The 16,299-nt window shown below is 42.1% G+C and overlaps 1 long non-coding RNA gene across 1 annotated transcript in view; it reads right to left on the minus strand.

Moving 5' to 3' along the window:
• Nucleotides 1-8,264: 8,264 nt before the first annotated feature.
• Nucleotides 8,265-16,299, minus strand: part of LOC112648229 (uncharacterized) — a 35,148-nt gene continuing 27,113 nt past the window's right edge. The window contains exon 4 of the long non-coding RNA XR_004817301.1: nt 8,265-9,090. This is a non-coding gene — a long non-coding RNA (uncharacterized LOC112648229). The remainder of the gene's footprint in view (nt 9,091-16,299) is intronic.

Here is a 16,299-nt window from a genome sequence, read left to right on the forward strand (position 1 = left end):
ATGAGAAGGAATTTCTAAACAGAGATGCCAGCATACCGAACACTTTGTTTTTACCTTTCTTACAGCACTTATTCTAGTCTATCTTATATCAATTTTTGTCGTTATTTGTCTTACCCCATCTGCTAGATTGTGATGTCCTTACGGGAGAGAACTCTATTCTCTCCATCTTATTTGTTTTTAACAAGGACCTAAAAATTATAGGTGTCCAGTAAGTGTCTATTGACTGGATAACAAAGGATAGAATCACTGAACAGTGAATGAAGTGAATTTAAAACACAGTAGCACAGTGTGGGTGGAGATGGAACCATATCTCAGAAATCTATACTTTCACAAGTCAACCTCAGGGATTCATGCACTTAGGGGAGATGCAAGCCCTTAGAAAATAAGATCTTTAAAAATAACCACTATCCAAGTATACTCCACCCCACCACCTATATCTACTTCCTATCCTTTGGCTGCTCATTGGTTTACATGGGCCTTGGTCTCATGGGCATTTGCCTTCCTCAGCCTTTGGCCCTCCTTACTTGCCTCCTGGCTAAACTCACTCCCCTTCTCTATTCTCTGCAAACTCTAGCCTCACTGTTTTGCTTTTTCTTCTCCCTGCTTTTCTTTTACCTGGTCTTCCTACTGATCAGTGTATTTCTGGTTACCACTGGCAGCTCTGCCCGGCTACCTAATCTTTGTGGTGTTTCTGAACATATAAATTGAACTTGGTAAAATAAAATTAAGAGATGCAATTATTTGCACTTTCAAAAAGCCTTTGACTAAATTATATGCTAAGTGATTTTTTTTCCTAAAAACACATAATTAAAGAGATTTTTTTTTTTTTTTTGTAGCTAGAGAACTGGCATAGATTCAGGAATGAAAGGATTGAAATAAATGAGCATTCTGTGATGAAACGTTAATGGTAGGATCACCAAGATATTAGACTCTTGATCACTCTTATTTAAAAGTTTAGCTAATGAAGCAGAAGAGTGAATATCTAGTGAAATTTCCAAGTTTGCAGATAACAGAGAATTTCTTCATATGGGGAAAAGAAAACTCCTGTGATGTACTTGTGAAAAATGTCAGGAAGACCAAGTGGAGGTCAAAAGGTGGAGGCACATTTCCACATGAACAAGAATACGGCAATGACTTTAGAAAAAAAAAAAATCCATCTATACTCAAAGGACACTGGGCTCTGAGTGATCATTAGAACTTGATAAGAGGATTCAAGAGACATTGCAACCATTCCCTGAAGAGAGCCTTTGGCCTTCAGGGGCAAGAAGATATTGTAATAAGGCAGAGAACATTGTTGCAGCCTTGTCCAAACCATAAATCTTCCACTCTTGGAATCCTGGATTCAGCTCAGGCTGTCTAACCTGTCCTTATTTTATAAAAGATGAAATAATACTGCAAAGCTCCAGAGAAAACAACTAAAATTATCAACAGGATGCAATACATGAAAATGAATCAGAAAGATTAGAACCATCTGGAAAGAAAAAAAAAAGTTGAGAGGGGATGTGCTATATGAATCTTTTAAAAGAGTACAGAGTGTGGAAAAAATGTGTCATATAAGGTATCCATTGACTGTACTGTGTATATATATGAAGTAGGAGCTAACTCTTGAACCTTAAAAAAATGATATTGGAACCTGTAAGAAACTCAGTGTTTGTCAATACTTGATTCTGCATTGCTTCTTTTCCCAAACATTTGTGGAACACCTACTATGTGCCAAGGACTCAACTAGGCTCTTAAAACACCTGGATAAATAGAATATGACTCTGCCCTTGATGGGAAATTTAACAGAAGAGAGAGAGAGCTATAGAAAAATAGGCATGATTGCATTATCATAAGTATGTGGTAATTCAAGAAAAGAATCACTGGACTTCACGGCTGAGGTGACATTTGATCTGAGCTTTGAAGAATGAGTAAGATTATGTCATCAGACAAAGTGAAAAAGATCATTTCAGACACAGACAAAAGAGCGTAAGAAAGCATGGGGATGTGAAAATGGGTAGTCTATTACAGGAAGTGGGAAGTACTGGAGGCGAACCTGCAAATTGGTCTCCAACCAAGGTAGGAGGAGCCACCTGAAGCAACCTGAGAGTTGCATGAGAGACAGAGCCGCTGGAGTTTTAAGAAGGGAAATGACACAATCAGACTCACATTTTGGAAATGTAGTTGGGCATTTGTTACTCTGCGGGAATAATGCAGCCTAGAAAAGAAATATGTAAGTTCAAAAGTTTTGATGAATTAATATATAGGAAAGTAAAATAATTCACGTATCTCCCAAATCTTTTGAGGTTGACATCACCAGAATGTTAGGACAGACTAACAAATATCATGGCTTCATCCCTACCAAGCCCCAGCCAGGGCCTGACCAAGATTGAACGTACAGTTCTCCAAACCTTGATCACCTAAAACAAAGTCAGTTTGGGCTTTGCATGACCATGAGTGTTATAGAAAATTAGATGCCTCTTACAAAGAGAAGGAAACATTGCCCTTTTTTATCTTTAAACTTTTGTGAACTTGAGTGGCTTTTGCCTAGCCAGACAATGTCACCTGTGAGATGTCACATGGATATTTGGCTGCTGTCCAAGCCTGTCAAAAGTGCAGCAAATACAAGTGCAACAAAGTTATGGTTCTTAAAAAAGCATCTACTCTAGGACAAAGAGGCTGGTACAAGGGTACAGAGCAAAATCATCTGGCTACTAACTCAGGACCAGTTTTTAAAATGTAGAACACATTCTTGTATTTAGGATGGAATGTAATGGATCCTGGGTGTGCTCATGTTTGCCAGAATGGGTGGTGCTTTTACCTGGGTGAAATGGAAGCTGGAGAGAACCAAAGGATTTTCATCTCCTGAAGGAAAGATTTGCCTTTAAGGGTTTTCATACTCAGATTGTGGTTGGAGGATGGATGGTAAAAGAGTGTTTTTGAGGAAATTTTAGAAGGAGAGCTTACACCAAGATCAATGATGAATCATGAAGCACATGAGTGAGATCCCGATGAAACCAGGAAACTGTTCTCAGAGAGAAAAAAAAAATTGGTTTGTGACTCACCTATCTCATAATAGTATTTTTTCTATTTATAGCTTACATAATGCTTTCACAGAGAGGTTTTCATCCTTACACTTTTATTATAATCCCCATTTTACAGATAGATAAGCTTAAAACTCCGTGAGGTCAATGGCTCAGCCAAGTTTGCACAGCAAATTAGTTAGCAGCAGAAATGGAATTAAAGAGCAGATCTGAGTCCCAACTTTGTCCCCTTCCTTCTGTACTACAGTCACCGTTGTATGAGACATCTCTGATTCCTCATATCACTGGGAACTCAAGAAGAGAGGCCTAGTTGTGTATCCCTGCTAATATGTCACTGTATGAATAAGGAGTGGTAACAGGAGAAATCTCCTATTTCTTGAGCTGAGAGCTGATGGAGAACCTTTGAAGGTTCTCAGGTGGCAGCAACAGAGCCAGAACCAAAAGCCTCAGAGTGTCTTGAAATTCCTGAAGAATAAAATCTTAAATATTCTTTCTTTGTCCCGGAAATTTTAGGCTGAGACCTACAGCTGCCTCATTTTGACAAAGGACACTACTAATCTCAGAGCACATTCATTAGTCACCCTATAACCCCCAAGAGACAGGGCAAGGACATTCTATCAGCAGGGAAATCACAGGCGAAGTAGGTGATCCAGCATCACCTAGAAGATCTTTGGTGGAGAAAAGAATGTATCATTAATACCCTACAACAACTAGATCTCTATCCAGAACTTCTTGTCTGTGTCACTCCTTACATTATGTGCTGTTCTAGAATACTGTACCCACCACTGAATGCTTGCAGAAGAACTAAATAAGTAAGTAAATGGCCAAGAGTGTCAGATAGTTGCCCCCTGTGGAAGGCCAGGGGGTAGGCCTTCAATGGTGACCAATGAATATAACAATCAATTGTTATCAGCAGGTAAGTTTTAACAGGACTAGACACTATCATTTAAAGTGAAAGCAGCACTAATTTCCTTTTATTTTGTGATAATAGACTCAATGACACCAGCTACCATGGGGGACCCTTTACTGCAGAGCAGTTCTCCACATTGAGAAAGGGGACATTTACAAGCTACTCTGAACAGTCACTGCTCTGTCTATACATTTGTACGGAGAGCTTTCAGTGCATTTAAATTGCTTTTTGCAGCAGTCCAAGGAATCAATAGCTCTTAGACTCTTTAAGGGACGAATAATATACAAGATGGACATTTTAAGCTCTTTAGAAAATATATTCATGAGGTCATCTAGTTTCCCCTGGTACCCAACTTTGCTGGTGACATTTATTAATGTTTTTGCAGCAAACAGGAGGTGGAGTTCTCCAAAGGCTCTCATCTCTGTTCTTCTAGAAAACATTGATTTTTTTTTTTTTACAAGAATCAGGGAGGGGAATGGGAAAAAAAAAAAAACTCAAAGCAAAAAAGAAATCTCACAAAAGAATAACTTAGCTCAAAGCTGGCTTGACAAAGTAATTCTATCTAAATAGCCCTGTGCCACTTGATAGAGACAATTTCTCCTGATTTTCTCTTTGAACAATTTCATAGGCTTCATGAAAGACGTGCTTTAACAATATTATGCTCTTAATGGTAATGCAGGACGTTCTACTGAATCTTCCTAGGAGTAAGAGAGGACAGCTTTACATTATTGTGGATTTGGAAAGTGATTTCAAATTCCAATTAATTACGGTTAATTAATTAGACATTTGATAAAAAACACTTTAAGATGCCAGACTGGGGAAAAAATAACTACTCCATCATGGCTGCTTGAAAGAAAATGCTAGAATGCAATGCAAAGCCCAGTCTGACTCAGAGAAGCCTGAAAGCGTTTGGGTATGTGATTGGGATTAAGAGAATTCAGGTACTAGAATTTCTTTCTCCAAAAAAGGGGAGAAATTAATTCCATTGACCCTCCTATGTTAAGTTGATGTTGTGTAAGACTTGAGACAGACTGATTAGTTAGGAGGAACCAGGCATGGCAGTGGTCAAAGGATGGGGTGTACAGATATCCATTCATCTATGCATATTTGAGGCAATTAGGTGCCATACCCTGTGTGGGGTTGAGGAGACAATGGTGTACAAAAGAGGCCCTCGTCTCACCTCCATGTTGCTTCAGTCCTGCACTAGATTGTAACATGTGGCTCACATGGTCTACAAAAGGACATTTTTTTATTCCACACAGTGTTTTTCTTATTAGTTGTTAACATCTGGAAATGAGTAAATTTCACATGCAAATCCAGATATTTAGCGTCTCTTTAAAAATTATTATATATGACAACACTAGGCAGGATTTCTGAATCTCCTGGAGCTCGGCAGTGATGTGCTCCTTATATTGATCGTATATGGTACAGTCTCACTGCCCTTAGACTCATAGATTACCTACCATCCTTTCCCGTGGACTTTGACTTTGACACACACATAGAATAGGAAAAAACACATGTCTGACGCACACAGTGAGGACTGAGTAAGACTTGGGTCTGAACACCTGGAAGTCCTTAGCTAAGCTATTGTGACTGCTCTACACATTCCCCACATTTTGTCTGGTCTTTTCTGCTGACCTTGTTTCAACACCATTGAAGACCTTCTTTCTCCTCAAGGATCTCATACACCTCAAAACTATTTCAAATCACCACTCATTATTAGCACTCTAGGAAGGGTTCTCCTGGGCTCTGACCCTGGAAGTCTCCCCACCCATTTACATATTTGTGTGTGTGTGTGTGTGTGTGTGTGTGTGTGTGTTAACCAATGCTTGGGGGGTAAAGAGGTTACACAGTGTTGCCTGGGCAGCCAGAGTCTTCTGCTCTTTGCTTAGCTGGCTAGTCTTATCCATTAGGCTTCAACTTAAATGTCAGCTTCCAAGAAAATCCATCATGACCATCCTACTCAAAGAAGCATGGTTTTCTGGTTTGAGTCTAAAGTATCACAAAGAGAGAGAGAATATGAGAGAAACTCAGGCATCAGAGAACTGGCTCCTACCCAAGATCTCAGGATTTCCTAATAAGAAAAGATGGTGGGGAATAAATGCAGGAGGGAGGCCAGCTCATAGCTGTAAGAAAGAAGCATTTATAACTGCTTCTTAGAACTGAGGATTCTGTGAAAGATTCCTGCTGGGCAATGAAGCCCCATAGTTTTGAGGGAAGGATCCAGAAAGCCAGTCATTACAGGCATCAAGCAAAAGAGCCAGCCCTCCTTGGGAGCCACACTGAAGCTCCACTTGGATGGGTCTCATTGTCTCCTTCCTGACTTTAAGGCCCTTTCTCTTTAGGCTGCCATTCCATTGGCACAAAGAAAGGCAAACTGGAGCAAAGACTTCTTTCTAGAAAAGACAATTTATTTTTAATTGTCTGCTAATCAGAGTCTTCCTGTTCTTTGCAAATTTCCTCCAAAACAATATGTTTTTGTTTCTTGGGCATAACTTGTCTATTTCTTCAAAAACAAAACAAAAAACCTTGTTTTTGAAATTGCCACCAAAATCCAGTACATTTAGACCCACATCATATAAGATGTTATACTCACATCATATAAGAAATAATTTCTTGAGAGGATTCTCGCCCTGGAGGTGAGTCAGCAAATGTGTGCAACTGGCAGGTGTGAAACAATGTGCTATACACTGCTGGGACAGAGACTATTCAACGTGTCCTGCCTCCAAAGAGTTTACCATATAATTTTAGTCAAAAAATTAAATAACATTGCAAGACAAGGGGTAACACATGGCTGTATCAAAGGGATACTGGACAAATCATGTAAACTTAAGTACTATGAACACTTGAAGGAAAGAGAGATTAGGTTTGAAGGGTCAAGAAAGCCTGTCGCAAAAAGAAAAGAGTTGAGCTGGTTATTGAAATATTGGGGAGAATTTACATGAGTTTGAAGTACAAGCAAGTACAACAAGAGATGACATTCCATGGGTAAGGGGAGGGGAGGGCTGGTGAGGAGTTAAAGCAAAGACCAGTAGTGCACCCAAGCTGTAGATCTATGCCTTTTCTCAAGAGTGTCCCCAGGAGGCCCTGGTTTTGCCTGCTTATTACCATCCCCCGAAATATTCCATTATTTTATTAGTTCCCCATATAAATTATTTATCTGAGAGATGACTGATGCTGACCAGCTCTGATAAGTAATATCTTCGATGGGAAATGCTGCTGGAGGGACAAGGGTCTCCTGTGGCTGCCAAAACATCGAAAAATCAATTTTAATTCCTGCGTGTGTGTGTGTGTTTGTGTGTGTGTGTGTGTGTGTGTGTGTGTGAAGATCTTTGAGAACAGGGGGGTTCAGATGAAGGCTGCCCTTTCTAGTGGGTCTCCATCCAATCTCCAAATTAGATTTCTAGGAGCCACATTAGGGAAGTGGCCTGGGGATGCTACTCCTGGTGTTGTTTGTTATAAAGCAACTTATAATAACTTGACTGGGAGCAGAACATTAAAAGGTCGCCTCATTTTATCTCCAATATGCTTCCTTTGAAAAAAGTCACCTCGCAGCCACATTTGGGGAATGATTTGTCAGTGTATTTACCTTCTCCTTGTCATTCAGGCTGAGCTTAGCCGTCAGAAAGATCATCACCTTCCAGACTGTTTCGAAAAGCTCATAAAAGCTTTGCACAATTACTTTTGCTTCCTTTACCAACAAATGCCTCTCTTAACTGCTCGGCTGCTGGTGGCTTCCTTGCTGTTCTACGGAGCTGCTCTGTTCTCAAAGGCTACCAGTAATTGCCAATAGCATGCCCCTTTCAGGAAACCTGAGCTGTAATAGTTAAAAATTTACAAGGCCGATAGGGAACTTGAAATTAAATGAAGCAGAGAAGGGGCTCTGATTCACTTTACAAAATACACTTCATGTGTCTGGCATGCTTCCTTTGTGCTCTTGCAGAATTAAACATGAGTCACTTTCTCCTGGGTAAAGGAGGAGATGTCACTTAGACTTTACCAACCTAACAGCAACTGTGCCCTATAGGAAGAACAGTTTATGCCAACGCAGGCACAGGGCACCTGGGTGGCCCATTGATAGAGCATCTGACTCTTGGTTTGGGCTCAGGTCATGGTCTCAGGGTTGTGGGATCGAGCCCCACATCAGGCTCCACTCTCAGCGAGGAGTCTGCTTGAAATTCTCACTGTCCCTCTCCATCTGCTCTTCTCCCGCTTGTGCTCTTTCTCTCTCCCTCTAATAGATAAATCCTAAAAAAATAAAAAAAAGTCAACACTAGGCACAGCATTTTAAAATTTTTATTATTATTTTTATTTAAATTCAATTTGCCAACATATAGTATAACACCCAGTGCTCAACCCATCAAATAGGCACAGCACTTGACCTCTGTCAGATAAAGCTTGGGTTTATGTTTTTCAATAATCGGATATCCTTGAGCCTTCAGTGTCCTGGTCTTTGATATATATAATACACACATACACACACACACCTATGATTTGCCAAAGTGTCTGGATAATTCTAAAGAGACTTCTGAATTCCACTCACCTCACAAAATTTTGTGGAGTGTCTCCTGCACGCTTAGCATGAAAATATATGAAACTGCCATGAGACAGGTTTGACCATCTTCCTGAAGTTTTCCCACAGATGGTAAGCAAGGATTAAGCTCAAGGTTTCATTCCACATGTGTCTACTTGGATTCTCTCCGGTGTTTTATAGATCATCTCATCCTGGAGGAGATTTGGGAGGTCTACATTCAATTTGCCTCTTTAATCCCAGGAGGAAGCAGTCTTTCTCACTCCCCTGAGGGTGTTCAGATCCATGGAGAATCCTAGCCACCAGTGTGATATTCCTGTGCATTCTTCAGAGGAAATCATGGTGAATTCACTATACTGGTTACTACTTTTCATTTCTCTCCATATGTGTCTTAAAATTAAAAATTACCAGCCTATCAGTGAGAATTGCTTTTGGCTTCAACAGAAAAATTCACAAAAGCAGTTGGGCGGTTACTTTTGTGCAAAAAAGCAGTCCAGAGGACTCCTCTGATGAGGAATAGTGCAGTAGCCCCAAGATACCAGCAGATGCCAGGTGCCTGTGCTTCTGCTCAGTCGCCCCAGTGAGCATCTGTCATCCTTATGGTCATAAGTATGCTGGCTTCCATTCTAGAAGACAATAGAAGAACAACAAGCAAGGGAAGAAATGTAAAAATGAGATGACTCTGTACCCCTCTCAGGACCTTTCCAGAAGTTCCAACCAGTGATTTCCATTTACACCTAATGGCCAGAACTATTCTATTCAGCTACCTTATGCACAAGGAGGCGCTGGGGAATACCTAGGCTCATTGCCACCCTAAACAAAGTCAGAGTTGAATCATTAAGAAAAAAGGAGAAGAGGGATGCCACATAATCTATAGCATCCACCAGAAAAAGTAAGAATCCTTTGTTCTCTTTAGAAAGCATGAAAATTAACATATATTACAGAGTCTACAAATGAAAAATCATCACATTTCTTGTAAGGATAACCAGAAGCTTCCATTCCTTTGTTTTTCTTTTGCTGGCCTTGCAAATTTCTTACAGTTGGTATTTACTGTGGCCAAATCTAATTCATTCATTTATGAAGCTATCTCAGGCACCAGCAGAAGTCATAAACTATTCATCTCTGGAATGTTTATGTTTGAGAAGGTCACAGTATTGAGTGTATGTATACCCCAAGGCCCCGTCTCTCCGTGTGGGCCTCTTGTGGCCTGGGCCTGCTATTTTCCTTTAAACAGTGAAATGAGATGTACACAGCTCAAAATATATATTGTGCTTTCCCACAAGCTCCAGAGAACTGCCAGTAAAAGAGGTTCAGATCCTCTCTGACTCCTGTTTTCCTTTCCACCTACCTTGCAATCCCTATCGCCTTTGACCATATCTAAGTATCTGGTGATTAGAATGGCTTTACTTTTCTTCATGACTTTTTCCCCATTATGGATACCTCTGGAATCTTAATCTCAAAATGTAGAAGGGGGACGATTTCAGTTCCTGAATCTTTCATCCTGAAACCCCAAATAAAAAGGGAGATTCAAAGAGAGAAATGCTGACTTTCTAGGAAGGAGTGAGCCTGGAATCCCTTCTATACCACAAAGCCTTTGCTCACCTGCTCTTTGGAATGACCTTGTGACTGAGCAGGAGAGAAAGCTAAATGAATGATTGCACTGATATTGGCACCGATTAGCTTTGGGGTTGAGATGGCCCATGTAGCAGGAATATAAAGAGAGAAATAATGTGTTCATTCTATGGCACATTAACATATTATTGTATTGAATCAGAACAACAACTTTGAAGAGTAAAATTGAACCTCTTTTAGCATGAGGACAGAGAATTCAGCAAAGTTAAGTGACTAACTCGAATACCCAAGGCCAGGGTCCCCTCTGATACTTATTACCCACACAATTTCTCATTTCCTAAAGCAGAATCTAGAGTCTCTTACCTTTCATGGCTTGCCCACCACTCCTGCAAGAGTACCTCCTCCCAGTAAGTCTGGTTTTGGGTTGAGTCTGGGTCCAACTGCTCCCTACTCCCATGCTGCCACCTGGCTGGTGGTCATCACTGCCTGCCCTCCCCAAAGCCTCCACTTGTTTGTCAGCTTCTGGAATTCTGGGATGTGGTTCTCTCTTCCTGTCATGCTGCTTTCACTTCTTCTAGGCCTCAAAGTCTCCAGGGAGAGAGGTGCTAGGAAGGCCTCCCCTCTTCAGTGCCCGGAAGCCCATACATTGCTTCCATTCTACCCAACACCATTCACACTATGCTTAGCAGTGAAACAAACCATTGTCATTGAAGGCTAACAGGGCTAATGTCAGGGTAATATCACACATTCTGGAGCCACCTGTAAGGAGGCCATTGCTCCCCAAATTGTCTAGGTCTGTAAAACCCACAGCCAACTTCACTCAGCCTGGTGAGTTCTCCCTTCTGTCCACAAGCTAAGAACCCACCAGAACTCTCCTCCAGGGGAAATCTACCCCACTGCTATCCCCAGACAGAACAAAACAATCCCTCCAACCCTGGGGAGAATGCACTTCTATTTTGTTATGCAGTTTTATACAGTTCACTTAATTTCCCCATTCTATTTTATTTTATTTTATTTTATTTTATTTTATTTATTTATTTATTTATTTATTTATTGGCTGGGTACAGTATACTTTATTGATGGTACATGACAAGGTAGGGCTCCCCAAACCCCTCCCTTTCCTCGGGGTCTGGGATGTAAATTGGAGGTCAGGAGATTCTCAGTGTGTTGGGGGATTAAGTTGGGGCAGGGACTCCCCAGCAGCTGAGGGCCTCTCTCTTCCTCTTGTTCTTGCTGGGGCTGGTGGTCCAGGAGGCTTTTACTCCTTGGAGGCCATGTGGACCATGAGGTCCACCACCCGGTTGCTGTAGCCAAATTCATTGTCATACCAGGAAATGAGCTTGACAAAGTGGTCATTGAGGGCAATGCCAGCCTCGGCATTGAAGGTGGAAGAGTGGGTGTCACTGTTGAAGTCGCAGGAGACAACCTGATCCTCAGTGTAGCCCAGGATGCCCTTGAGGGGCCCTCTGATGCCTGCTTCACCACCTTCCTGATGTCGTCATATTTGGCAGCTTTCTCCAGGCAGCAAGTCAGATCCACAACTGACACGCTGGGGGTGGGGACACGGAAGGCCATGCCAATGAGCTTCCCATTCAGCTCAGGGATGACCTTGCCTACAGCCTTGGTGGCACCAGTGGAGCAGGGATGATGTTCTGGGCAGTCCCTCAGCCGTCATGCCACAGCTTCCCACAGGGGCCGTCCATGGTCTTCTGGGTGGCAATGATGGCATGGACTGTGGTCATGAGGCCCTCCACGATGCCAAAGTGGTCATGGATGACTTTGGCCAGAGGAGCTGAGCAGTTGTTGGCGCAGGAGGCATTGCTGACAATCTTGAAGGAATTGTCATACTTCTCAAGGTTCACACCCATCACAAACATGGGGGCATCAGCAGAAGGAGCAGAGATGATGACCCTCTTGGTCCCGCCCTTCAAGTGAGCTCCAGCCTTCTCCATGGTGGTGAAGACCCCAGTGGACTCCACAACATACTCAGCACCAGCATCACCCCATTTGATGTTGGCGGGGTCTCGCCCCTGGAAGATGGAGATGGACTTCCCATTGATGACAAGTTTCCCGTTCTCAGCCTTGACCATGCCGTGGAATTTGCCAAGGGTAGAATCATACTGGAACATGTACACCATGTAGTTGAGGTCAATGAAGGGGTCCTTGATGGCGACAATATCCACTTTGCCAGAGTTAAAAGGAGCCCTGGTGACCAGGCGCCCAATACAGCCAAATCCATTCACTCCGACCTTCACCATCGTGTCTCAGGGACTAGACTGGCCCTGCACCAGAAGATGCCGCAGTCTGTCGAACGGGGAGGAGGAGAGAGCCTAACTTCACCATTTTAGACAAAACCCAAAGCTGTGCCTTTTCTGACCAAAAAAATAATAATAATAATGAAAGTATGTTTCTAAACAAAAGAATAAATTTCCCCCTGAGATAAATTCTGTGACTCTCTTAGAATGGGGGGGAAAAGTCCATCTATATTTAGTTCCTGATTTAACAGTAAGTCCTCCTTCCCTACATCTGCCTGGGAGCGATGACTGTGTATTTAGAGCCCCAGATTCCAATTCAAGCACTGTCACGAGCTGTGTGATTCGGGACAAAGGCTCCTATTTCTCTGGCTCTCCATTTCTATGAATAAAGACATGGGGAGAACTAAATGATCTCTCCAAGACTTCTAGTAGCATTGAAATTCAAAAATTTCATTCAAAACTAAATATTTGAGAAATCAAAAAAAAAAATCCAGATTCATACGTCTCAATATTCCCGGTTTGGGAATTAGGCTAAATTTGCCTATGATTCCTCGGGCGGAAAGGCAGGATTAGAGGGTTCCAACTCAATTGAACACAAAGCTATTTCAGCAACCATGGGTTCCAGCTGAGAAGCCCAGCAAGCAGGCTTCTAATAGCCTCCCCTGACCCCATGGAGAGTCGACTTTGCTCCCTGGGGGTGATATTGGAGAGCCGATGCCCTACAGGCAGCACAAGCAGGAATTTTATTATTATTGGTTTTGCAATTTGTTCCCATTTTGCTGTCATTTGCCTTAGTGGCCGTGGATCTCTACATTAAGATTTCGATTCCATTCCCCCAGGGCTCCCGTGTTTTATGGAGATCGCTTGTGTTTGCTGTCTTTACTGCAGTTGGTGTACAGCCTCTGGCTGCTGTGTTGAGCATAATCAAATGTCATTTATGAAGTCCTCCTGCCACTGGAGACCGAGGGAGAGCTGTGTGGCCTGTGCCTGAGCAACTCAAAGAGACAGGCAGCCTCGGAAGCGTGCTTCTAGCTGCTGATAAATCCGGCTGAGGCTTGATTATTTCTGACCCTGGCTTGCCGGTTGTAAGTACAGGTCACTTAAGTCTGCTCCAATGAGTTTCTTCCAGATGGGAGTGCCAGGTGCTGCCTGACAACGGAGCTGAGATCCTCTTCCTGAGTCACTTGCCTGGAAGAAGCAGACCGTGGGAGGCCACATAGGTAGCAGGAAAAGCGATGGACTCCAATCCTGGACAGACAAGGTTCTAGTCCTGGCTCACCTATCCTTTCACTGTGTGGCGTCCACAGTCATTTCTAGGGCTCCCCTTACTCATCTGTGGAGTCAGGTTTGATGAAATGATCACTGAGGATCCTCTGACTCTAAATCATTCTTTGTCCTTCTGATGTAGTACTTTGCCCTGGCATCCTTCTGTGTGCTTGATTCCCGACTTGTGTCCACTCTCCACTTTCTGCATCTCACTATCTGGTAATGAATCTTGTCCTTCCAGCATCTGATCCTGGAATGCTTGCTACCCACTCAACAATAACTTCTTCCAAGTTCTTTCTTCCCTAAACTTTCTTACTAGAATCACTAATGGCAAAATCACTATTGCAAAATCCAATGGGCACATTTTAGTTGCTGTTCCTACTTTGATATCTCAACAAATTTCAATGGAGCTGCCACTCTTTCTTTCTTAATAGACTTGCTTTGATAAAGTCTCATGGTCCTGTTTTTTTTTTTTTTCTCACCTCACTGACGACTCCTTCTCTATGCAACCTCTAAGTGATAATTGTATGCCACCAACTCCCACATTTTAATCTCTAGCTTAAATTTCTCTTTTGAAGGACACCTGGGTGGCTCAGCAGTTGGGCATCTGCCTTTGGCTCAGGTCGTGATCCTGGAGTCCCAGGATCGAGTCCCGCATCAGGATCCCTGCATGGAGCCTGCTTCTTCCTCTGCCTATGTCTCTGCCTTTTCCTCTGTGTGTGTGTGTGTGTGTGTGTGTGTCTCATGAATAAATAAATAAAATCTTTACATGAGAGACTCTTAACTCTGGGAAACAAACAAGGGGTAGCAGAAGGAGAGGTGGACAGGGGGATGGGGTGACTTGGTGACGGGCACTGAGTGGGGCACTTGATGGGATGAGCACTGGCTGTTATACTATATGTTGGCAAATCAATCTCTAATAAAAAATACATATTAATAAAAAAAATTTTAAATAAATTTATTGGGGGATTCCCTGGGTGGCTCAGTGGTTTAGCGCCTGTCTTTGTCCCAGGGCGTGATCTGGGAGTCCCGGGATCGAGTCTCACATCGGGCTCCCTGCATGGAGCCTGCTTCTCTCTCTGCCTCTCTCTCTCTCTCTCTCTCTGTCTCTCATGAATAAATAAATAAAATATAAATAAATAAATAAATAAATAAATAAATAAATTTCTCTTTTGAGCTCCAGATGCTTCTATGCAAATGTTGGTTTAGCCTCTCTGTTTAGAAGTTCCACGGACTCCTCAAATCCAGTGTGTCTTGAACTAAATTTCATATCTTCCTCCTATTACCAGACCTCTAAGACCAGTTTCTTGAGTCTCAATGTCATAGAAATGAGCATTGAACTTGAGAGAAAGAAAGCAGGTATTTATTAGGGACAGCTTGTATACCAGGGAGCCAACAAGACAGAGGAATATCACTCTCTGATTGTGTAGCATGCAAGGTTTCTAAAGACGCTTTTCCAAAGAGTGAAAGGCTGGGAGTAGGCAAGTGTCCTTCAGTCTCACAGGCATTATTTTGTAGTCATTACTTTTTAGTGGACACAAGACAATCACAGGATGCCTTTGTTCTTGATCAACATTCTCTTAGGGCTCCTGGACAATAAAAATACTTACGCAAGCGGCTTTAAAATGTTTCTTCTAATTTCGTCCAGGCAACCATTACTCCCTCATGGCTATTTGCTCTCATTTATTCTCTTCCCGAGAAGGAGGTGTTTGTGTCCAAGCATATGAAAATTTTTAACCCTTGCCTCAGACCAGTTTGCAGGAGCCAAGTTCCTCTTGCTTTCCTTATACTCTCTCATTCCTGCCTATAATTGGCTCCTATTTAGCATTCCCTTCATCAGTGCATGCCTTCTCTGTTCACCTTTTGGTCAAACCACAAACCTGAGAGTTGTCCTAAATACTTCCCTTTTCTTCATCCAATTCAAGTCCAAGTCCTTTTGTGATTACCTCCAATGTATACCCCAAATAAGCCTTCTTCTTTCCATCTATCTTCATTACCATACCTGGTCTGAATCACATTTTTTTTCCTGGATTATCTAGGTTCATTCCCATCCTAATTCAGCCTCTCTACAGCAGTTAATATGATCATTCCTAAGCACAAATATTACCCTTTTACTCCTCCTTTAATGGATTTCCAAAATGTCCTACTTGGCCTCCAAGGCATTGCATGACTGGGCTCCTAAGGGAACACTGACTCTGGCTTTCCTTTAATTCTTCATATTTACTATGCCAACTATAGCCTCACAGACTTTAAAGATAACCTTCCTTCTCTTTGTAATGCTCTTCTCAAAATTTCACCTGGCCACCTCCTCCTAATGACTTTTCCTTAAAAACTCTCCATCTAAAAAAAACAAAAACAAAAAAACAAACAAACAAACAAACAAAACTCTCCATCTAAATCAGGTGTTTCTGATTCTGTCTTATAACATCCAATAGTGTCCTTTCATATAATCATCAATATTTTAAATTATATATCATTTTGTTTAATTATTTAACTATGGGATCCCTGGGTGGCGCAGTGGTTTAGCGCCTGCCTTTGGCCCAGGGCGCGATCCTGGAGACCTGGGATCGAATCCCACGTTGGGCTCCCGGTGCATGGAGCCTGCTTCTCCCTCTGCCTGTGTCTCTGCCTCTCTCTCTCTCTCTCTGTGACTATCATAAATAAATAAAAATTTTTAAAAAATTATTATTTAATTAATATTTGTCTCCCTATCTGGACTACAAGCTCCATAAAGGCAGTGAC

The sequence above is a fragment of the Canis lupus genome, chromosome 7 (assembly GCF_003254725.2).
Source record: "Canis lupus dingo isolate Sandy chromosome 7, ASM325472v2, whole genome shotgun sequence".
Lineage (NCBI taxonomy): Eukaryota > Metazoa > Chordata > Mammalia > Carnivora > Canidae > Canis > Canis lupus.